At 39.0% G+C, this 26,110-nt stretch overlaps 1 long non-coding RNA gene across 1 annotated transcript in view; it reads right to left on the bottom strand.

Annotated features, from left to right (window-relative positions):
* The window catches only part of LOC140481803 (uncharacterized), a 36,892-nt gene extending 10,996 nt beyond the window's left edge, over positions 1-25,896 (bottom strand). Inside the window, exons 1-2 of the long non-coding RNA XR_011961609.1 lie at positions 25,688-25,896; positions 23,268-23,373 (exon numbers count right to left, since the gene is read on the bottom strand). This is a non-coding gene — a long non-coding RNA (uncharacterized lncRNA). The remainder of the gene's footprint in view (positions 1-23,267; positions 23,374-25,687) is intronic.
* Positions 25,897-26,110: the final 214 nt, after the last annotated feature.

Raw genomic sequence — 26,110 nt, 5'->3', positions numbered from 1 at the left:
AACCTATATATATGCCTGTGCAACCTCCTTTTATCCTACTCACGCTTGCTTTCCTACCTATATTTGTATCAGCAAAAAAATTGATAATACACTGTGTCCTTTCATCCAAGAAATTATTACTCATCCTAACTATAGAGGCTTTAGCTCTGATCCTTGCTGCAATCCACTTATTGTAGTTTGCCAACCTGAAATGACCAATTCATCCCAACTCTTTTATCCCCATTAGTTAATTGAATATCATGCTAATACATCACTCCCAACATCATTAGCTCCTGTGTTGTAACATTACTATTTCTCACCTTATCAAATTCTTTTTTGGAATCCAAATATAGTACACCTATGGGCTCCCCTTTATCCACTGTTCTTGTTATTTCTTCAAATAACTCTATTAAATTTGTAATACATGATTTCCCTATGATAAAATTATTTTAAAGTTGCCTGATTGCACGATGATTTTCTAAATATCTTTATATAAGCTCCTCAATAATGGATTCTAGCATTTTTAGAATGATAGATGTTAGCATAACATATCTAATACCTTGCTTTCCGATACTCATTTTATTAAACACCTGTATTACATATCATGTTTTCCTATATATTGGAACCTTTCCAGAGTGGAGGGAATTTTTAAAGATTACAATTAGTGCATCCACTTTCTCTGCAGCCACTTCCTTTAAGACCTCAGGATGCAAGCTGTCAGTTCTAGAGAACATGTCGGGATTTAGTCTCCTTAACTTTCCTAGTACATTTTCTGTAGTGCTTAAGTTCTTTTCATCTTCTTGACTATTTTATCACAAACGTTTACTTTGATTGGTGCTTTATATTCACTCATTTTCTTATGGTTCTGTGTTCATTAAAATAAAGAGCTTTAAGTCTAACTTTTTACCATTTTTCCCTCCACTGACCTTATTCGCTGGTGTGCTTTAATATTTGTACACTTTGTCCCTTCTTATTTCACTCTGGCTCTCTGCATCATGGTGTCATGGTCAGAGTGATTAACTCCCTGCAGTCCCTGTTCTCATCCACACAAACTGCAAGAAACTCAAAACCATTAGACAATTGCAATTCCTCCATTGCTCTTTTGCATTTCTATACCTCCCTAGTGCATCCTCACACATTCTTCTCCCAACCTACAGGTCAAATCTAAAGTACCTAGCTTAAGGGGTGGGCCTGGATTTTGGAACAAAGTGTCCAAGTAACTTTCTCCATCCTTAATGCATCACAAAGTTCAAAGCTTGGGACTTCAGTTTTATCAATTTGGAACTGAAGTTATTTGAGTTGCAAGTCCTTACTGCAGATGAAGTTCCCACAGATGCAATTGAAACACTTTACCTGCCCTGCCATTTTTATTCTGTTTAATTTAACTTTTATTGTTTCAATTTTAGAAACGTAGCTCAACTGCTCATGTAGTAACATCAAATAGCGTAACTAGTTAGGCTATAAATTTAATGTAAGATGTATACCGCCTCAGTATTAGTACAAATTGTTGCCTACATTTAAAAGGGTTATATCTTAAAAACTCATCAAATTATCATATCCAGGCTGCCTAATTAATACATCGAAGACTCACTAGTCCTGATGTCTGAAAAAAAAATCAAAATCATCATCTCTTTCCTTCACTGCACCAAATTCTCAATTGTATACATCATCCTGTTTTGCGCTGTTACACTCTTTATGAAAGCAAAACGTGTAAAGTCTTACAGAGATCCAATTACTCACAGTCAAATTGCAATTGCAAAGTCAGCTTCTTACTACAGTGATTAACACCCATTCAGTTTCAGTTCAACGTACCTGATGAAGGGCTTTTGCCCAAAACATCGATTTTCCTGCTCCTGGGTTGCTGTCTGACCTGCTGTGCTTTTCCAGCACCACACTCTCAATCCATTCAGTTTCAGTTGATTGATAAGTAACAGCCACAAGCAAGTTGTTTCTGCAACTAAAATCTGTGAATGCTGTAAATCAGAAACAAACACAAAAGTTGCTAGAAAAGGCCAGCAGGTCTGGCAGTATCTGTGAAGAAATATTTGAGTTAATGTTTCAGCTCCGGTGACCTGGTTCTGAGGAAGGGTCACCATACTCAAAACATTAGCTCTGACGTCTCTTCACAGATACTGCTAGACCTGCTGAACTTTTCCAGGAACTTCTATTTTTGTTTCTCCAACAAGTCACTTTATCCTGCTTTCAGTTCTGCATCAGAGTTTGACTGCTAATCAAAATTATAAATGTTAGAAACTTACCAGTGAAATTCCCTTTTGCATTCTTCTCTTGTGGGTGGAGAACAAGTTGAACTATGAACAATGTAAGTCTTATTGAAATCACAGGCAGCAACTTCTCAAGTAGCATGTTTTACTGCACATCTGCCCTTGCCATTTTCAAATAATAATATTTGAGAACTATTATAAATATATTTATACTTTTAAACTTTACAAAGGTTTGCAATGTTTGTATTAAAAGAAATTTCGAAAAATTGTAATTACATTGAATGTTCTATACAAAAATATTGAGCCTGATTTTCCATGGAATGGCAATCTCATGACTTTTGCCAGTCTGCTTTTTTTTAATGAAATGAAAGAGCTCCTCATTTCTAATTGGAGATTCCAATCAGAGCTCTTTCAGAAATGTGGAATCATACTTCCATTTTGACAGGTCCTTGTAGAATGCAACTGTCAGGGGAAGTCAAACCATGCCCCCTTTTTAAGGCTATTGGTTGTTTAATGATCCAGGTCTTGATAAAGAATAAGTACATGATGTAAGTATGAAGTTAGGGTGCTGGATGAGCTGGGTGGTTAAGGAAAGGTAGTGGACCATATAAGCAATGCTAGGTGGGTACAGCTAGGGTGCAAGGACGGTCAAGTGACAAGTCCATGGTGGATCAGTGGTTAGCACTGCTGCCTCACAGCACCAGGGTCCCAGCTTCAATTCCAGCCTTGGGCGACTATCTGTGTGAAGTTTGCACATTCTCGTCGAGTCTGCGTGTGTTTCCTCAGAGTACTCTGGTTTCCTCCCACAGTCCAAATATGTGCAGGTCAGGTGAATTGGCCTTGCTAAATGCCCATTGTGTTAGCTGCATTAGCCAGAGGGAAATGGGTCTGGGTGGCTTGCTTTTCGGACGGTCGGTATGGATTTGTTGGGCCGAAGCACCTGTTTCCACACTGTAGGGAATCTAATCTAATCTAAAAATTGGTGGGAGGTAGGCTGCTAGGTGGGACAGTACCATATGCACAAGGTGCCAGGTAAATTGGGTGCCAGTGCACAAGGAGACCAGATACATGATGGAGTGTTAAAAGTAGCTTGAAATGGGCAGGAGATATCTTGAGTGGCAGAATTTGGTGGTGGGTGGGTGATGTCTGTTCTCTGTGATGAAATGGGGATGTGGGATGTGGGAAGGGTACATTAGAAAGCAGACATATCAGGTTTGGCATATGGGAAGGGGAATTAGGTCTGATGGTGGTGGTGGAAGTGTGGTCAGGTCTGGCAGTGGGGTTGGGGTTTGGTTTGAATTGGTGGATGGGAGGTCAGCTCTGGTTAGGGGCAGGTGGGTTGGTTTTTTGGCGGGGTCAGAGGTGGGAGTTGCATATCAGTTTGGTGAGGAATGTTGGGTCCCAGGCATAGAGAGGTCACGTCAGATTGCTGGCAGGGTGTGTCAAGCATTGGGAGAGACAGTGTGCTGGGTCAGGGTCTGTGGGGTGAAAGGGGTCTGGGGAAGTGTAGATTGGATGCGTGAGATAAATTGGTGATCCCCTGAAGAGTTGCTCAGGTGTTATACTAGGTATCTAAAAGTCTAATCTTTCTCAGGTACCAATTTACCTAATACAGCAGAACTCTCCAAATTTTCTGATACATTCAGAGAGTTTCAAATGTAGGAGAATTGCCCATGGAATATTAAATTTCCCAGACAATTCCCTCGGTGTCTGCTACAATGGGGAGTCCTTTCCTAACCGTAACATGGACTTCAGTGCTTCAAAAAGGCAGCTCGCCACCACCTTCTCAAGAGCAACAAGGGGTGGACAATAAATGTTGGCCAACTAGCGACATCCACATCTCGCAGAAGAATTTTTTTAAAAAGTCAACACGGTCCCATGGACAAAAGCCCATCTATTGTCAGAAACGATTATCTGACCATTCGTAAATCTGGGCCATAGCTATTATGCTACAATGGAACCATCACATAGCTATATTAAACAGTGTACTGGTCTTCCAAAAGTACCCAACAAAACAGACACAAGTAAGCCAAGGAATCATGTGTGTCAAGATCCTGCCCTCAATACATCTACCTGTACTTTCATTTTCATCCCCACGACAACGAAGTGCAAACTTGCATACTGTTCCTGAGATCGTGTTAAAGTCCAATGGAACACATTCAATCAAAATAAATAAATGAGGACAGGCTTCTTCAGGTCTGGAAGTTATAATTTTCACTTGAAACTAATGTACCTACTGCTAAGAAATATCAGCCCACCTGGAAGCTTCAAGAGGAGTCTGTATGAAAACTAAAGAAATATATGTATCCTGTTGCAGTTAATAATGCTGTTGTAAGACTATGTAAGAGGATAGTAAGACTATAATAATACACACATGTAATCCGTTCTTTTAATTATTTGGAGGTTTGAAAACAATCCATGTGTTTCATCCAGTACCATTCTGCAAAGCTAAGGATTGGTTCTGTGATCTTTGATTTGAATAACCTTATTGAAGCAGTAATGCCTATTTCTTTCTCTATGCAGATTGTAAAAGAAACAGATTTTGTGGCTTTTAGATTTTTTAATTGGATAGATTGGAAGTTTTGGATGAATTGTAGGTATAATGAAATGCTAATACAGTGTATTTTGTCATTTGATCTCTGAAATTAGAATAACAATTACAGTATAAATTTGTATAATGAGAATAATCACTGCATGGTGGACAAGGTTTGATGATTATTAAACTCAGAACTTGGCAGCAAAAGCAAATATAAGAGAAATGTGCAAAGAGCTATGTAAATGAATCAATGGTTAATTTTAAGTTGTGTTCTATGTTATCAAATAATGAAAAATGTTAGGGCTGGGAGAGGGGAAGGAAGCTCAGAGAGAAGTTTAACCAAGTGAACAAAAAATATGCAAAGTTCTGAAATCAAATAGTACCCAACATGGAGGGGTGCCTTTATTCTCAATGATAGGCTGCAGGGTGAAAGTTAGAAAAAAATTACACAGACACTGCTTCTATAATGTCATGGTAAATTCTTCCTTATAGCTGTTTACCATCTTTGAAAGTCAATGATCGAGAAAAGCTTGGCACATTGCCACTAACATCCTACGTTTGGCCCTGCTTCATTCGTCACATCTTTCTGCAGCTGCTCTCCTTTTATCAGTCTAAGAATTGCATGTCATACACACATAGACATAGAAGTTTTTCTACACAATGTGCAAAATAAAAGTTTGCCATCAATACAAAAATATTGTTCAGCTGAAGACAGCCAAATAATTTTGCCATTCACCCTGGCACTGCTTCAGACGAGAATGAGAGACTGGTAACTGTGAGCCAGCACACTGTGATTATCCTTCTAAATTTTGCTCTTATCCCAGCAACATATGAACCGCACACAAAAAAAGTGTTGTTTATCACCTTTGGGATAAGGCAACCACTTCAGCAATCACAATTGACAGGAACTGGCTTACAGACACTGGTCTCAAAAATTTCAACCAATAAAAAAACTAAGATAAAATTGATTTTGGACCTTGTTTTGAATTATTTCTAAATGAATAGAAGAAAACATAAAGCGTTTTGAACAGTTTTTAAAAAGACACAGAACAAAGTTGTGGACTTAGCTTTAGTCTGTTTTTAATGTAACGACCACTCACTGAATATAGCAGCACCTGACAATGTTATAGCTAATGGGGCCTGGAAATAGCAGTTAAGGGAACAGGCTGTTGTTAACAGCCTCTAAATCTTTATGTAGTTGACAAATTAAGTGAATGCAAGTTGCATATTCTCAGCATTCCTACAAACTGCTAGTTCATATAATTGCCACATGTTTTAAAGATCAAGAAAAATGTGCCCTGTTTTCAATGACCATTAGCAGAGTCAGTATAATAGTCCAGATATATGCATGCTGAATGATTAACAAAACCTTCATAATAATCCCAAAGACATGATAATAAAATAAGTTTTTAATGTGGTGAATTTATCGTTCTCATTTTTTAAATAAAGCAGGCGACAAACCTGGTGGCAACATGATTACATAGCCCAACATGCATTGAATATAATGTTAAGTACTGAGGTCAATGCTCCAGGATTCATACCAGAACAAATTATATCACATGCCATAGATATTTATGTAAAGTGACCTACTGTCTGCACTGTGCGCTTTGGACATTTCCTATAGTTGTATGCATGCCTAATTAATGCTATTATATAGGATGAATACAATGACTTGCAATTTGCATTTTGAAAAGAACAGAACTCCATGCTGAAATAGGTTTACTGTTTTTTTTCCATACCAGCTAATAGTGTTTTCAGGGCAGCGACCCATGTGTCGGCAAGATGATAAATCTGGTTGTGATTTGGCATTGTATGAGAGTTACTGAAACATAGCTTTTTGTGGCAACTGCCAGTTAAAGTGCGAGTCTGACCACAAGCTACCAAATGGCATTCATTAGCCTTTTGTTGCAGAAGCACTCTCTTTGTGACCAAACCTGTCAGGCTATACTCCAAGTTACAATATGCTCTTCAGAATGGAGGATTTGTTATTGAATCTCATGCTGTTCAGTGTGAAACCTTGTAATCACTCAAATTGCCAATGGTGAAGAAAAAAATTGTCAATTAAGTAAGCATGTGATGTGATCACAGTTTTTGAAAAATATCAAAACTTAAAAACATAAGTAAGAGATTGATGTATTAAAATGAACAGAAGTTGAAAGCTGAACAAATTAAAATTACTGTTTTTGTGTGACAAATCTGGTACAATTGAATATTCTGTCTGTGATAAATACTAGACATTTAGTAAATTCCATATAATATGTTATCCCATACATGAGAAAGTGTGAATAATTCAACAGCAACATGGATTGCAATTTATCCATATGTTTTGTTAAGCAAATTTATAAACAGTTTGTTGTCTTAAAGAAAGTTGTTGCCATACAAAAGTACATTGGCTGAGATAGGCATTCATGCAAGAGCATTTTCTTACAAGTTGTATGTGAACATAATTTATTTGAAGAACTGATTGCTAGATTGTCAGGTTTGTGTGGATACTTATTGTAATGCAAGCTCACATTTCCAATCTTGATTGAAATAAGATTACAAAAATAATTATGTTAACTATTTATTTCTAAATAATTTCCTTTGTCATCCCATCATTTTGATCTAAGTCTTTTTATAGGGAGGTGCAGATGTTTTTCTACATTTTCAACATCCCTTAGAATTTTCCATTAACATAAATCAGAGAAGGTTAAATAAACCAAAATAGAATGCAACAAGTTAGGTATATGTTAAGACTCTTAATGAGTATCACATTCTAAATGTGTCTACAATCTTCACCTACATTCTGGTTTCATAATTACCTAAGTTTTACAAAATATTCTAGAATATTTAATGGACTCCTGGATGAAAGAAAACAATAACTATATATTAATAAATTACCAAAACAATACTGAATGTTAATAAAAGACAAATTTGCAACTATGGCAAACAAAACATTAATGGAAGTAACATTCTACATTCTAAGGCATGACATTCTCAGTAGTTCAGTAACACCATAATGACTTCAGTTTTGTGCTAGTAATAATGGGAAAGCTGTTAGAATCTGCAGACATTAAGCCACTGGAGCTGACAGAAAACTTGTGACTCTAGAAACGCACAGAAACTAAAAACAGAGTCAGAAGTTGCTGTCAATGATTTAAAATTCCTCTAAAGAATACGCTCTAAAGTATGACCAGAATGCAATAACTAAGTCTTTTATGGTGTCAGTCTTGCTTTAGAAATCTTTGTCAGAGTAGATATTTTTAAGTAAAGTGCAACTGGGTTTTAATGGTCTACCAACAACATAATTACTGATAAATATATTTGTTGGCTTTATAAACATAATATTCTGTGCTGTATGATTCGGATTCTATGAATTTTATATTTGTTATTTCAAGTTTCTTCCACTTTTGAAATCTGCATATTTCTAACATACTACTTTCTAAGTTTATTTCTACTGTTTTAACTTTGTGTTTCAATCCATAGTCATAGTCATTTGTTTCACTATCTGACAACTTAAATAAAAAAAAACGTGCTTTTAGTTTCCAGTTTTACTGTCTGTGAGAATGCCCAAATCTGGTTCACTGTTATCTTGTTTACTGCCATTGTCTGCACATTACCTTGAACCTGGGCCAACTTTACCATTGGGAAAGGGAGGTATGGGAAGAGAGATCGTTACATTTTTGTGGGCAGGCTTTTAATAGTGTACAGCATTACTTTAGGAGAAAGTGAGGACTGCAGATGCTGGAGATCAGAGCTGAAAATGTGTTGCTGGAAAAGCGCAGCAGGTCAGAATGTCGATTCTCCTGTTCCTTGGATGCTGTCTGACCTGCTGCGCTTTTCCAGCAACACATTTACAGCATCGTTTTACCACTCTGAGTATTCGAGCATAAGATTGAGCATTTTTCATCAGATGAAAACAAATAATAAAGAAAAGTTTGCCTCCAATTATTTGACTCTAATTTGTTTTTGCAATAATATTGGATGTAATCATTTTGAAATGATCATTAATATTTCAGTTAGAGAAAGCTGAGTGAAGACATTATTGACTAATTGACTCATAGAGTCATAGGGATGTACAGCATGGAAACAGACTCTTTGTTCCAACTTGTCCATGCCGACCAGATATCCCAACCTAATCTAGTCCCATTTGCCAGTACTTGACCCATATCCCTCTAAACCCTTCCTATTCATGTATCCATCCAGATGCCTTATAAATGTTTTAATTTTACCAGCCTACCCACTTCCTCTGGCAGCTCATTCAATATATACACCACCCTTCGTTTGAAAAAATTGCCCCTAAAGTCCCTTTTAAACCTTTCTCCTCTCACCCAAACCTATGCCTTCTAGTTTTAGAATTCCCCAAATTAGGGAAAAGACCTTATCTATTCACCCTATCCATGCCCCTCATGACTTTATAAATCTTTATAAGGTTGCCCCCTCACCCTCAGATGCTCCAGAAAACAGCCCCATCCTGTTCAGCCTCTCCCTATAGCTGAAACCCTCCAACTCTGGCAATACCCTTGTAAACCTTTGCTGAACCCTTTCAAGTTTCACAACATCCTTCCAATAGGAAGTACACCAGAATTGCAAGCAATATTCCAAAAGTGACCTAACTAATGTCCTGTACAGATGCAACATGACCTCCCAACTCCTGTACTCAATATCTGACCAATAAAGGCAAGCATACCAAAGGCCTTCTTCATTATCCTAGTTACCTGAGACTCCACTTTCAAGGAATTATGAACCTACACTCCAAGGTCTCTTTGTTCAGCAACACTCCCCACGACTTTTTCATTAATTGCATTAGTCGCTGTCCACTACACCTCCAACTTTGGTGTCATTTCCAAACCTATTAAATATACTTCCTATTCACATCTAAATCGTTTATATAAATGATGAAAAGCAGTGGACTCAGCAACGGTTCTTGCGGAACACCACTTGTCACAGGCCTCCTTTCTGAAAAGCAGTCCTTCACCACTGCCCTCTGTCTTCTACCTTCAAGCCAGTTCTGTATCCAAATGGCTAGTTCTCCCTGTATTCCATGTGATCTAACCCTGCTGACCAAATTATATATATATCTATAGATAATATTTTTGTTTTACAGATTCCTTATACTTACTATCTGTAGTCATGATATTTGAAATTAAGCTATGATGAACGGCAGCTTGAAAGTTCAGTTAGGCAAAGACAATATCTTTCAGGACCTGGTGGTAAATCACCAAATCAAGAACCTATAGCAGAGAATAGCTTTAAAATAGTAATCCAGCAGCTTGCCTAAAGTATATGGAAGCATAGATTTTTCATGGTGAGATCTGCTTGATTATGCAAAGTTTAAGTCTCAATTTGTTACAGTAGCACACTATGTAAAACAGAAGTCTGCAATGTTATTTCTTTCAGTTTATACTACCTGTAGCCATACTTTATAACAGCATTCATTGTTGATTATCAAAATATGCTTCAAAGTGATTTAATACAATTGTTGTTTTTCTGTTGTATGTTACAACATTTTCATTGCTTGATGTGATTAGAAACATAGAGCTGAAGTTTCCAAAAAATCAGCAAAGTGTCAATCCAAAGGAATTTCATACAGGGTTTCTCTCTGTGAGCTCCAGTAAGTTTCCTCATCCAGTTTTATACTGCTCATCTCATTATCTATCCATCACTTCCCTGCTCCGGTTTCCTCCCACAGTCAAAAGATGTGCAGGTTAGGTGGTTTGGTCATGGTAAATGCAGAGTCATAGGGACAGGATGGGTTGTAGGTCTGTGTAGGATTCTCTTCAGAGAGTTGTTATGGACTTGATGAGCTGAATAGCCTGATTCCACATTGTAGGGAATCCATGATTCTGTGATTGCACTCAGTAGCAGTGGAAATGCTTGTACTGCTGGGATACTCTGGGTTTCCCACTGGCGCCATAAAGCCTTGCTGTGCACCAGTTCAGATATGAAGGCTGATAATTGCCTTTCAGGTTTCCAGTGTGGGACGAGTTATGTAAGAGATGGCAAATGGAGACGTGCTGACATTCACTTTTCCCACAAGGGGCTGGAGGTCTTGGTGGATGATATGGTGGACAGGAGAACTGCCCTCTTTCCTCAGGAACACCAAGCAAGACCATGGCACCAAGTCTAAGCAGCCTGTCTGAGGTTGTCACCTAGATCAGTGCAGTGTCCCAAAATTCTGAGGAATCCTGAAAATAATTTAATTAATTTTTGTTCTATCCTCTTTTTTTTCTACCTCATATTTATTATAACTCTGATACAGCACCTGCCTCTCACCACATCTCATGGTCAACAACTTTCAATAATACATGTACCATCTTCCCTCAATCACTCTCACACAAGCCCTCTCCCCAAACTACTGACCCTTCCTGCCCTCTGCACTTCCTACTCATTCCTCTGCCACACGGCAGCCCCTTTCAATGACCTGCATTAACACTAACAACTGTGTCAGTCACTTTGCTCTCACTCAATCCTTTGCTTTGTCTCATTCCATGAGAAAATGATTCATGATAGGGCACAGAGGATCAAGACAGGGGCAATGTGCCTTACATCTGTCTTCTCCCCCGTACAAAGAAAGAACCCTTGAGACCAGCGGATACAATAGCGACAGCTCATGTGGTGATGCTGATACCTCCATGTCCCAGTAGAATTCATTTTCAAGTGCAGTGCCACTCTCTCATCACTACCATGGTGAATGTTTTCTTGACATGCCCAAGCTTCTAATCCTATTCCACAACTCTGTCACCATTTATCTTCTGCAGGCAACAACAGCATCTGCATATCTGTCCAACTTGAAGAGAACAGCCTCCCCAGCCAGCACGTCCTCCTCCAGCTCAGAATAAGCATGAGCAAGACATTCACGTATGCCCACATCAGTTTAGATACGAAGTTCTCAATGGCACATTAGCTATATTAATCTCAGGAACATAGTCTAGTGAAGATATCATTGCCACGAGTCCATAGTTGGCCAAGGAAATGTTCCCCAGGTCACTGGTACTCAGAGGATGGCCAACGACCAGGCAACTGCTTGGCATCATGCAGGAGAGGACCTATAGTGTTAGTCACGAATGATTTCATCAACATGTACAATCTAACACAGGAACAACTGGCAGGTTTGCCATGGACACTCAGAAAAATGGATCAAAGCTTGGGTGAGTGCATCTACACCATCTATATCATATTTGCTCCAGTATGTTTGTGTCTGCCTGTCTACAGGAAGACTGCAACTGCCACATGCAGAGTAGTCAGTGTCTTCTACATATGTGCACAGACCTGCACTCCATCACTGTCATCATTGGGGGCTTAGCACAGGCAGCAAGCCAACATGGACTTGACGGACCTTGATCTTCCACAAGGTGCCCTTTCTCACAAGGAGACAGTGTGGTGCATGTAAGCACTCAGCCAAGAGTGGAACCACCACAGGCAGGCACCCCAGAAGTTGAGAGGGTGAATTTGTATCTAGCCAAGACATTCTCAGTATTTCTGGGCTCTGCAGACACAAATGCCCCTGGGATTTCCTGCCGCAAATCTCCAAGGCCAACAGGCTCCATGATAGGGCAGGCTGCTCTAAACCTGCTGCAAACCCCAGCACTGCACTTAACAAAGATGGCGGAGAGAAGAAACAAAATTTTCTGAAAGCACATCGGTGGCATGGGTGAAATTTTGTTGTGAACCAAGGATCACATTATTAAATGTATGTTCACTATTCATCATCAGCTGTGTGATCAACTATTATTTTAGCTGCAGTTGTAAGGGTGTAAATAAAGTGGCTCACTACTCTTAACACCACCCAAAATTCTAACCTGACCTGAAGGAAAGCTATTCTTTGTATACTGCTGATGAAATGAAATGAATAAACTTTGTCAAGATTGAATGAGGGAGCATCAGATTCTCTAAAGTTTCCATCAATGTGTAAACTTAACTCATATTAAACAATAGGAAACATGAAGCAAGAACAAGCTGGTCAGCTGCATTTATAGTTGGTCTTAACCAGTGGCTACTGGACACTGCAATATCAATATATTCACTGAATGCTGATGAATGATGACTTCATTCAATGGAAACTTGTTGCTAAATAAGTCCTGCCTAGGTTGCTAGAGCCAATGATGCTGCACTACAGCGTGGTAAAGATAATGAACTTTCTGATGAATATTCTCATTTCCCTACTCAGTATAATACTGTATCTCCCACAAATCCTCACCAATATCCTCACTAAGTCCTCCTGTTGTCCAGAACAAAGCCTCCAGATATTGTGTGCCACTCAGTGAACCCGTAGCCTTGAGCAAGCATGGAAATCTCCTGTGGAGGAGACATTTTATTTGTTTGCCCATTCAAAGAAATTTTGCATTGGATATTTATTACAATCTACAACCTCATGCACCGGTATATACCCATTCTACTGTGACCATCAAGCTGGTTCAAGTGTGCAGGAGGGCATGTCAGGAGCCAGACCAGGCATACTGAAAAATGAGGTGTCAAACTGGTGAACTGACAAAACAGGACCACTGTATAACAAACAGCATAAACTGCAAGTTATAAGTAGGCTTCAGTAATTCCACAACCAACAAATCAGATCAAAGCTCGCCATTCCAGTCACATCCAGTTGTGAATGGTGGTGGAAAAATGAACAATTCACTGCAGGAAGAGGCTCCACAAATATTCTCATCCTCAATGATGAGGGATAAGTAGAAAAAGCAAACAAAAACAGAAATTGCTGGAGAATCTCAGATCTCTCAGCATTTGTGGAGAGAAAACAGAAATAGGGTCATTGAACTCAAGATATTGGCTTTGTTTTCCCTTCACAGATGCTGCCATGCTTGCAGAGTTTTTCCTGCTATTTATGTTTTTGTTTATTTCAGCATCTGCAGTTCTTTGACTTATTTTATTCGAAAAGAGTAAGGCTGAAGCGTTTGCAATAATCTTCAGCTAAAAGTGTTGAGTAGTTGATCTATCTCAGCCTTCTCCAGCAGTCTCCAGCATGACAGAGACCAGCCTTCCGCCAATTTGATTCGGTCTATATGCTGTCAAGAAATGGTTGGAGGCATGAGATACTTCAAAGCATGTGGGCCCTGTCAACACTCTGCAATTGTACTGAAGATGTGTGCTCCAGAAATCACTGCACTCATGGCCAAGTTATTCCAGTGCACTACAATACTGTCATCAAACTGAAAATGGGGAAGAATTCCCAGACATATGCTGTACACAACAAGTAGGACAAATCCAAGCTAGACAAATACCACCCCATCAGTCTGCTCTTGATTATCAACAAAATGATGGAAGGAGTCATTAGCAGTGCTTTCAAGCAGCATTTAGTTAGCAACAGGCTGTTCACTGAGCTATTAAACTCTTATATTCTTCCTGCCAAAATGCATAAGCTCACACTTTCTACATTATATTCCATCTGCTAAGTTATTTCCCACGCACTTAGTCTGTGTATATCTCTCCGCAGACTCTTTGTGTCATCCCCCCACTTGCCTTTCCTCTTATTTTTGTGTCAGACACAAACAAGGCTATTCTACATTCACTTTCCTCATTCAAGTCATCAACCTATGTTGTAAATAATTGTGACTGCAGGACTGATCCCTGTGGTATTCCATTAAGTTACCATCCTGAAAATGTCCAGCTTATCTGAATACTGTGCCATCTATTAGTTAGCCAATTCTCTAACTATGCTAGTATATTACCTCCAATAACACAGCTCTTAGCTTAGTCTAACTTGTGGTACCTTACTAAGTGTGCTCTAAAATTTAAAATAGATTTCATCCACTGCTTCCCCTTTATCTATTCTGCTTGTTACCTCCTCAAAGAATTATTATAAATTTATCAGGTATGATTTTCCCTTCATGATACTATGCTGACTCTACTTGATCGTGTTATTGCAGCGTTGATTTAAACATGGACAAAAGAAGTGAGCAGAGAGGTCATGTTGAACTTGTACAATGATGTGGAGGAGCTGTGTTGGACTGGGGTGGACTAAGTTAAAAATCACGCAACATCAGGTTATAGTCCAACTGATTTATTTGGAAGTATTAGCTTTTCAACCACTGCTTCTTAATCAGGTAACTAGTAGAGCAGGATCATAAGACACAGAATTTATTGCAAACGATCACAGTGTCATGCAATTAAAAAGATATATTGAACAAACCTAGATTGCTGTTAAGCCTTTCATCTTTTAGAATGGATTACAGGTTTCGGTTCATTAATATGTAAATCCCAGAACTTGTTTTAAATCACGGTTTCGAGATAACTTAATGTTTTGTACAAAAAAGGTGACATCTCAGCTCAGACAATGTATTAAAGGTATGAGGTTCGACTCTATCTGTATCCCAATCTTGAGTTCTATTTCCAAAGTAGGAATTTATAAATTGTTATATGAATTGACTGCCTGCAGGTTGTGTGCTTTTTGAGCAAAAACAGAATGTATCTGCAAATTCAATTCTGCAAATGCAAATACATCCCATAGACTTGTGTGTGTGTGTGTGTTTTGTGTGTGTGCGTGTGTGTGTGCGTTTGTGCCCGCACGTGTGTGCATGTGAGGGAGAGAGAGAAAGTCTGAGTGTGCGTGTGTGAGTGTGAGTGCGCATGAGAGAGTGTGTGTTTGTGTTTGTGTATGCTTGGTACAGTGTGTGTGTGGGGCTGTGGCAGAGTATGCGCCTGTGAGAGGGTGTGTGCGTAGCTGTCAGTATGGGGGGTGTATGTGTGTGTGTGTCTGAGAGAGACGGAGCATGTGAATGAGAGAGGGTCTATGTGAGTATGTAAGAGTGTGTGTGTTGTATTTGTGTATGAGAGTGTATAGTGTAGTGGGGTCACCTGTAGTGTGACATGAACCCAAGGTCCCAGTTGAGGCTATCCCCATGGGTACTGAACTTGGCCAGCAGCCTCTGCTCAGCCATTCTGAGTTGTTGCAAATCCTGAAGTCCACCTTGGAGGATCGTCACCTGAAAATCCAAGGCTGAATGTCCCTGACCACGGAAGTGTTCCACAGCTTGGAAGGAACATCCCTGTTTGGCGATTGTTGCACACGAACACACACTCTCTGACATGCATTCACACTCACATGCACACTTTCACACTCTGTCCCTCACATGCACACGCACGCCCACACACACATAAGTCTATGGGACGAATTTGCATTTGCAGAATTAAATTTGCAGATATATTCTATTTTTGCTCAAAAAGCACATAACCTGCAGGCAGTCAATGCAGATAACATTTTATAAATTCCTACTTTGGAAATAGAACCAGTCTGACTCAAGATTGGGATACAGACAGACTCTAACCTCATAGCTTTAATACATTGTCTGAGCTGAGATGTCATCTTTCTTTATAAAACCTTAAATTATCTCGAGAATGTGACTTAAAACAAATTCTGGGATTACATATTAATGAACTGAAACCCACAACCCATTCTAAAAGATGAAAGACTTAACAGTAATCTAGGTTTATTCAATACAGAGGAACCTTGATTATCCAATCATCGATTATCTGAATTTTTAATTATCCGAATATGATCGCAAGATCCCAATGCTTGGCTAAACTGTATTATCCGAACATTCAATTATCCAAACAAAATACTCCCGTGTCATTCAGATAATTGAGGTATATCGTTTTAATTGCATGACCCTGATTTTTTGCTCTAAATTCTGTGTCTTATGATCCTGCTTCCACTAGTTACCTGATGAAGGAGCAGCGCTCAGACAGCCAGCACTTCCAAATAAATCAGCTGGATTATAACCTGGTGTTGCGTGATTTTGAACATGTACAAGACATTGGTAGACCTCAGCTGGAGTGCTGTGTACCATTATGAGCACCACTTTTAGGAAAGATGTGAACGCATTGGAGCAAGTGCAGAATCGATTTATAAGAGTGGTTCTAGAAATAAAAAAAACTTCAGTTAATAGGATAGATCAAAGATGGTGGATTATTCTCTTCAGAGAGAAGGAGGCTGAGTGGAGATTTTGAGAGGTTTTCAAGATCTTGAGTGAGCTGGGTAAAGAGGACAGGGAATAGCTGTGTCCACTTTTAAAAGAGAAAAAAGCGAGGGAGTAGATTGAAAGTAATATGTAAATGAAGCAAGCATAGTGCACAAAAATCTTTTCCACACAATGTATTGAATGCACTGCCTGGAAAAATGTGGGAGAGGCAAGGTGAATTTGTAACATTCAAGAGATCTTTGGATGATTGTTTTGGATAGAAATGGCATGCAGAGATATGAGGAAAAGGGAGGAGATTGACATTAAATAATGGAACAAGTCCAGGCATGATGGGCTGAAAGGCCTTCTTCTGTGCTGGGACAGTTCTGCGATTCTGTGATTCTGTAACTTCAGAGGAGAGGTGAGAGTGACTACCTTTGACAGAAAAGCTGTATTTGACCAAGTGTGGCATCAAGGAGCCTGAGAAAAAGTAGTCAGTAGGAATTAGGGAGAAAAATTCTCCATTGTTTAGAATCATGTCTAACATAAAAGAACCTGGTTGTTAATGATCAATTATCGCAGCTCCAGGATACCTCTGCAGCAGCTCCTCATGTTAATGTAGTAGAACCGACTATCTTTAGCTGCTTCATCGATGGCCTAAGCTCCATTAAAAGGCCAGAAGTGGCAATGTTCACTGATGATTGCACAATATTAGGACGATTTGACATTCTTCAGATACTGAACCAGTATGTGTTGAAATGCAGCAAGCCTTGGATACTGTCCAGGTTTGGGCTGACAAATGGCTCGTGAAATTTATGCCATAGAAGTGCCAGTCAGTGATATTTTCAATGAGAAAGAAGATAACCATCACCCCTTGTTATTCTCACTGAATCTCCCCATCGCCAACATCCTAGTGGTTGCCATTGACCAGAAGCTGAACTGGACTTACCATTAATTACTGTATCTGCAAGAGCAGGTTAGAGGAAATGAATCCTGCACAAAACAGCTCACCTTTTCTGACTACGCAAAGCCCATCCATATGACACAAGTCAGGCGTGTGATAGAATACTTGCAACTTGCCTCAATAAACACAGCCCAAACAGCACTCAAGAAGCTTGACGCCATCCAGGATAAAGCATCCTGTTTGATTGGCACTACATCTACAAGCATCTATTCCCTCCAGCACCGATGCTCAGTATCAGCAGTGTCAACAACATACACTGCAGATTTCTTAGATAGTACCTTCCAAATCCATAACCACTATTGTCAAAATGGAAACGGGTAGGAGATATAAGGTAACACCACCACCTGAAAGTTCCACACCAGGTCATTCATTCTGACCTGATAATATATTGCTTATCCTCCATGTCAATGTGTCAAATCCTGGAATACCCTTCCTAATGGCATTGTGGGTCTATCTTCCCCAAATTGAGAGTTGCAGTTCAAAAAGGCAGCTTATCACCATATCCTCAAGGGTAACTTTTAATGGGCAATAAATGCTGGCCAATCCAGTAATGTCTATACCTAACGAATGAATGAAAAAGAAACACTCTCTTTGTCTTTGCTCTGCGCATGCTCACCAACAGTTACATTGCTTCCAATCCCACTTTATCTATAGCTTAAAGTCATCATTTTCCTCCTCCTTCAGATTCAAAGAAGAGTCATATTTCTCCATGGATGCTACCAGACCTACAGAGCTTTTCCATTACATTTTCTGTCATTTCAATTGCTTTATTGTTTTCCTTTGAAGCAACTTCGGTAGAGAACACATGAGAATAGAATATGTAGTGCTGAGTGAAAAGGAGTTGGATGAGGTTTCTTGGAGATATCAGAGTGAATAAAATATCTCAAAGAAAGAATTAATAGAGGAAGAAATTAGAATGCAGTCATATATCTAGGAAATAGTTATAAATATGTTTACAATATTATTATTGACCCATAAAAGTTAGATTATTTCTAGATGCTGTTAATCATATAACACAATGAACCAAATAGAAATGTCAGAGTCTCACTATTGCTATGTAGTATGATAATATTTTAATACAATCACAGCGATAACTAATTCCTGTGTTGTTAGTAACAACAGAATGAATGTGGATGCATACTTCTAACAGTGAAATCAAAGAAGGGTACAAACGGATGAAACACAAGTTAACATTGAAGCTTTCATAAAACAATCAATAAGAAAAGTCACCTTCTCCAAAGAGAGTGAGAGATCATATTACATTCTTGTTGCCATCTTCCTTATTCTCCTATAATCATCATGCAAGATTTCTAACTGTCGATTGTTGCCCTCAGCATGATATAATCAGTCAATGTAAAATATATGTGGTGCCGACACACCACCAATGATTTATTGATGCTGCATTCTGGTACCTCCTGGTAATAGAAAGAGAAACAAAGCCAGAAGTGTACAACCTCCTTCACCTTTCAACTTATACATTTAGTCTCGAAAGGTACACACAATTTCATATTGATCTTATTGACCATGTTCTGTACAGTTTGGAAGAACAAGCAGTGATCTTATTGAGACATACAAGGTTCTGAAGGGATTTGATTGAGCAGGTGATGAGAGCTTGTTTCCACTAGTCATGGAATCTAAAATCTAGAAACAGTCTTAGGATAGGGTGTCAATCATTTAGGACTGAGATGAGGAATGATTGCTTCGCTCAAAGAGTTGTAAATCTGTGAAATTCTCTACCGTCAGAGGATTGTGGATACTGCATAATCTAAGGCTGGAATAGATAATGTGGACAACAGTTAAGAAGGTGGAGATGAAACCCAAGATCATCCATGATTATGTTAAATGTTAGAATAGGCTCAATCGACCATTTGTACTGTTTATGCTCCTGTTCTTGTTTTCATTATCATCAATCATGTAAGTATGACCCTGACCTTGCAAACTCAGTGCAGGAACAGAATCAGGGTGGCACGGTGGCCCAGTGGTTAGCACTGCTGCTTCATGGGACCTGGGTTCAATTCCAGCCTCAGGTGACTGTCTGTGTGGAGTTTGCATATTCTCCCTGTGTGTGCGTGGGTTTCCTCCCACAGTCCAAAGATGTACAGGTTAGGTAAATTGGTCATGCTAAGTTGCTCGTAGTGCTAGTGCATTAGTCAAGGGGAGATGATTCTAGGTGGGTTACTCTTCGGAGGATCAATGTGGACTTGTTGGGCCGAAAGGCCTGTTTCTACACTAAAGGGAATCTGATCTAATGCATCAAACCTAATCTGTAGGACAATAGCAATCTTGATCAAATTATTGTTAGGTTCAGAAATGAATTAAAAGCGGCCACTTTCAGATCAAATAGGGCCTGATCTAACTGAAATTATCCTGGAAAGACAGAGCCTTTAAGATGTTAAGATAAATTGCTTAATTTAAGATAACTTGAGCAAGTCATTTCACACTGCTGCTGGCAATGTGAGTGGTATTTTTCCACTAATAAGATGCAGCTTTCCATCCAAAAAGATGTTCTGCCTACTACCCAAATGAGCAATGTTGCACTCGAATTTCAGTGTCAGTATGATGCAATTAAGACATATGCTCCAATGACTAGCTGATCAATTCAAAAATATATTGCGCTGGCTGCTCATGATAGGTAGAATGCAAACTGTACTTAACTAGCTTGAAGTTGAAAAACCGAAATGGAACATCTACTGTTAGATGCAATTGTTTGCACTTACTAAAGTATTCTGTGTGTGCTACTAATTATATCAATAATAAATGCAAGATGATCAGTTGTGCCCGTAATCTGACTCACTTATGGTTGTGAGAAGTATGCCGCAATCCATTTTTTTCAACAAAAGGAATCCGCTCAAGCTTTGTGCATTTCTTGAATTATCCATGTTTTCTGTGCATTGGACACCTCATCCAATTTATGTATTGAAAACAATTTACTGGAGCACTATTGTCGGTGAGGTGAATAGAGGGATATAGGATTTTTTTTTAAGATTAGATTACTTACAGTGTGGAAACAGGCCCTTCAGCCCAAGACGTCCACACCGACCTGCCAATGCGAAACCCACCCAGACCCATTCCCCTAACACTACAGGCAATTTAGCATGGCCAATGCACCTAACCTGCACATTTTTGGACTGTGGGAGGAAACCGGAGCACCCGGAGGAAACCCATGCAGACACAGGAGAAGGTGCAAACTCCACACAATCGCCTGAGGCGGGAATTGAATCGGGGTCATTGGCGCTGAGAGGCAGCAGTGCTAACCACCGTGCCACCGTGTGGCCCCCTTTTTTTCATTTTTCTCCAAAGAGCTTGTACTGAATATTCTGTACTTAGGTCCCTTTGGATTATTAACAAAGGAATAAAATTATTAAAAGGAATAAGCTTTACCCCAATTCACAGAATATTTACTCTCCATCTAGCTCTGTCTGTCTGAGAAAAGATATTACCCACAGTGACCCATGTGTTTGAGCTGGGCCATGAGAATCTCCTTCCACTCTGACCAGGACACCTGGATTGAAGTCCCATCTGTTCCATGAAAGTGTAATAACATCTCTGAGCAGTTGTTTAGAAAAATAAGCCAATGCAAAGAGAGTGGCCATATTCACTTATCACATGTGCTATCACAATTGATCAACTATTACTTTTAAAAGCTCTTTTATTCAGGACATTTGCGCCAAATTGTACGGTACTTGTGCAGCACATGCAACCCATCATAGACAAATGGTGAATCACATAAAGTTTTTAAAAAGAAGCCTCTGCCAGCATCTGTGACTAACCTGAAAAATCTGTTACAATTTAGATCATGATTTTGAGATTCTGAAATAAAAACAAAACACCCTGGTGGTCTGGCCACCCTCAATGTCATGGTACAATTTGCACAATCAAAGAACCTATCTAAAAAATTAGTTCCATGAACCTATAATGTCTTGCATACACTGCTATAACAGTGAAGTGTGTTGCCAACACATTTTTAATGTATGTCTTCTTTATTTTTGAAAGAGTGAAAAATTTCCCACACCACTCAACTACACTTGTGATTCAAGATCTGCACCTGGCAACTAATGTGCCCTAATTGACTGAAATACTGATCACATTGGTATCCAAAGGTCACATCTTGTCTATGTAATCATTTTATGTGTTGCTGTTCACTTACTTGGCAGGAATAAGGTTCTCTCACCAAGAACAGATGCAAGCCAGCCCCGATTAAAATGGCCCCTTTTCAAAATCAAGCAGTGACAAATAACTACAGCTCAACATCAAAGCAGTGTTAAATGTTATTAATTATTCCTAGCTCTTTGAAAATGGATACTAATACTGATACTTGTGTTTTAATTGTGACATATTTACTCAACCAGAAATAAATTGATGATCAATTTAAATTAATTGATTATCAAAACCAATTGGATGATGACAGAAAAAAAACTTTACAGTAGAAATCAAACTTAATTGATAGATAGCATGTTGAATCTTGTGCTTAATTTGCAGGTAGTCAGAACCCTGACATCAGGACTTACTGAATATACTGAGCCAACACTTGTTAACATTGTATTGGATTGTACAATCCTTCAAGATATGTCCTCTGAATTAGCCACTAAGTGGTTACCTTCTGACTAATGACAGTTGGCAGACTCTTAATATCCCTGGTCCAACCAGAGTCCTAATAATTATTGTGCCTGTGTAGCTCCACCAGAAAGGTGACTGTTGCTGAGGCAAGTCAGGAGCAATAAGAGTTCTCTGTAAGGAGGTGACTTTGTGTCAGGACTGCAATAAAGACTCATAAAGCTGGTGGAATGTGGGAATTGTGGGGAAACTGCTGCACAGCAATTGATTGGGCTACAGGCACGGCCTTTTCTATCTTCTGTGCTGTCACTGGGCAATTTAGCCCCTGACTCTGATGGACTCAGCTTGTGCAGGGAAGTCATTTGTAGTAAGATGACAGCTAAGTCTACTTGATGGTGGAAAAAAAACCTAATTGGGTCCATTATCACCTCAACTGGCTGGCCACCTCCATGGTCTGGACAGCAGATCCAGATCACTGCCATTAAGGAAACCTCCCCAGTGGTGGGAATGCATTAAAGATCCATTTAAAATTGTCATTCCTCATTTTTCTTCTCTGGACTCACCTGCCTCCAACTCCTCCTCCTTGGGGCTAGGGAAATCTTCCCCCTGGTGCACTGGCCAACAAGAATCAGATGCAGGCATTTAAGTACTGGAGGATGTGCAAAACATGACCATAAATGTAATTCCTAGTTCAAGATTTTAAGTAATGGGGACTCTTGGAGAAATGTGGACTTCTTAGTCTAGACAACAGACATGGGAAAAGTTATGTTAAAAGTGTTACCATCAGTGAGGAAGGATGGGATGGTTTTCTTGATGCTTCTTCTCATTTAATTTTAGCAGGTATGTTTTAAAATTTGAAAGGATTAATTTTGTCAATCCAGTGTACTTCACTCTTTGTGTGCTCATTGCAAAGAGCTAACTTGTCAAGTTTTCTTGTGTTTTAGCAAAGTAAGAGATCAAGTTTATTATTTTGAAATTGACCTGAATGAAAATATTAAATGGTTATTATAATTCCAAGACACAATACATTCATGTGAAATCCATTCACACAATTACAGATTTAAAATAGAGATCGCTAAATTTAGCCAAATACTAAATTATACAAACAAGAGTCAACTCACATTTTTGGCTGGTGTCACGGTCCAGTTGCAATTCTGACTTTCAGTTCTCAATGAGATGATTTTTCAAAATGTGATTGGAAAGTTCCTTCATTTTCTAAAAACGTTGCTGGAGAAATAGAGAAACATTTTCTTCAGGAATTCCTTGTCTGTTTGTAAGAATTCACATAAGAATTGACTGACAGGGCTCAAAGGAAGGGTAAGGTTGAAAGAGGGAATAAGGGTAAGCAGCTTCTTCTGACTCCTGCTGGTACCTTCTGTCACACAAGTCCTAGGACACACACACAAAGTTTGACTGGTGACCTGACTTCCTCACAATTGTCATTCAGTAGTTCAAAAATCCATTGCATATTCCAAAAGCTTTAATTAGCTTCTATTTGCAGAGCTTCTCAGCAATGGTTTCATGGTCCCAGATGATTGTCTTTGGATACTTTGAATCATTATTTTTGATAAGTTAGGAAGGAAACTGATTATGTCTTTTTCAAGGGTTTATTGTCTCTGGTCTTCATTTTTTCTGACATAATGAAATGTGACTAAGGTAGTAATATAAATTGACAGCCATTTTAATTGGATCATTCTATGTTGTTATGATTATTTTTCACCTACAATTGCTTTTTATAGATGCCTGAAATGTAAATACTACAGATGAAATTCCAGAATTATGACAACGTTAATAACAATTGACCTGGAATATTACTTCCAATTAAACTGTATGACTTTAGCGGGTGTGTTTTAAAATTTGAAAAGATTGTTTTTGTCAATCCAGTGTACTTCATTCTTTATGTGCTCAGAAATAAATTGAAATTTTAGGAGTCATAGCCAGAAAGTTTTCTCCAAACTAATGTTGGTCACTATGTGGAATAGATTTCCCATTACAAACTCAGGAATAAGGAAGAATTGATGGCTCCGTGAGACAATATTTGGAACTCCCTTCAGTCGTGATGTGGATGCGCTGGTATTGGGATGGGGTGGACAAAGTTAAAAATCATATAACACCAGGTTATAGTCTAACAGGTTTATTTGAAATGAACCTGTTAGACTATAACTGGTATAACGTGGTGTTGTGTGATTTTTAAGTCAAGCCAACATGCCTTGCTCATCTGTAATATGACTAAATATAAAAAAAACAAATTTGAGCAGTTTGGTGCTTCACATTATAAGTGCCTCTAGTCTGAGATGCCAGGATTTAAATAGCATTTTGGCAAAGCAATTTAGCAACAAACTAGAGTCAACTAGTTGTGAAAGGAGAATTGCTTGCCTCACTCACTTTGATTCTTGGAAAAACGAGACTCTCAGTCATGACACTGCTTGGCTCATGATGTTTTTCTCTCATACTTAATTCTCAAGAGTGTCTGTAATAGTAAGTATTGGAACAGGCAGCTAAATAAAGCAGCAGAGCATGAGACACAAGCACAGAGGAACCCAATTTTACAGATTAAGAAAGATATAGAGCTAAGACTGCCAATTGTTTGCCAGCAAAGCTTGTAGGCACCAGCTCGGATAGTGTTACCCAGATGTCATGAATTATGTTAATAGTTAATAAGGACGGGCACTGAACAATTCACAGTGCATGAAGAATCCAAAATGTGTAGTTAGTGAAGATTTACCAGATTAATGTTCAAAGAAAACAATACCTCTGCCTATATATTCATAAGCCCCTGCACCACGAAAAGAGGGCATCTAGGGAAAATTGTATTCACATGCAAATTAATCAGGGACATATCCCCTCAGTACAGTCATGATGTAACCTGTGTTACCTGAATATTTAGTGTGATGGAATTTATGGGGCAACTGCCTTGAAGGTTGTACAACTCTGTCCTTTCCCATAATAATGAAACCCAAATTTGTGGCCACATGGAATGACTTCTCTGCTCCTAAGATGGCTTCACATTGGACAAGAGTTGTTTGGTAACCTTTCTGCAGTCTGACATGCTCAGCAGTGATCTACATAAAATTTAGATGAATCCAGCAGATTGAAGAGAAAGTGAACTACAGTATCACAGAGAGAAAAAAAAAATCCAAGCACAGAAATTACAAGTCAAACTGTCCGACTCTCCAGACTCAGACATTCCACATTTCAACCACTCTCAGCTGTTCTTGGTAACAGCTGCACCATATCATTCTGAATAAGGGCAAGCAAGGATGAAAGCAGAAAATGCACCACTTGTCTTTGTTTACAAATCTTCATCTGATCTTATTCAAGCAGAATGTTCTAGCCTGTGAACTCCAGTTCTCCAACACTAACGAGCTGATTCTGTGACTGAAGTTCAGATCAATCTCTTTAACTTGTTTAACTCTCTTCCCATTTTTTAAAGCTTCTTCAAAACTTATAATATTTGATCAAGCTTTTGCAGACAGAAAAAAAAACGAGAATTAGAGAAAAAAAGGAAGAGAGGGCAATAAAAATAAAGAGAAAAACTTACATTTTCGTCATGCTTTTCATGATCACTAGTTGTTTCAAAATGCTTTACAGCCAATGAAATGTGTCTTGATTGTTGTTACTCTCCTCTACCACATTTTCTATTGCCTTCAGCAGCTTTGTCATTTGCTTTCACCCACCCCAACCCCCTGCTCACTTACTTGGGAGACTTTCCTGCCAGCACCAATGATAACAGCTGCACCACTACCTTCCAACTCCTTTAATATCTGTTTCTCCCTCTCCCTTATTCCAAGAGGAAAGGAGCTCACAAAAGGGCAGAAAAAACTGATTGGAGGGCTGCCCAACATTTGACTCCTAATGAGGAGAGGATCCTGACTCTGACAATCCTGAGTGACTGACAGACCATGTTCAATCCCCTGGACTGGTATCAGATGCTGCCTTTGACATTTTGTGCTCAGGCCTCCTA

Source organism: Chiloscyllium punctatum, chromosome 10, assembly GCF_047496795.1.
Source record: "Chiloscyllium punctatum isolate Juve2018m chromosome 10, sChiPun1.3, whole genome shotgun sequence".
Classification (NCBI taxonomy): domain Eukaryota; kingdom Metazoa; phylum Chordata; class Chondrichthyes; order Orectolobiformes; family Hemiscylliidae; genus Chiloscyllium; species Chiloscyllium punctatum.
Note: the sequence above shows the minus strand (reverse complement) of the source record. Positions and strands in the feature narration are given on the sequence as shown.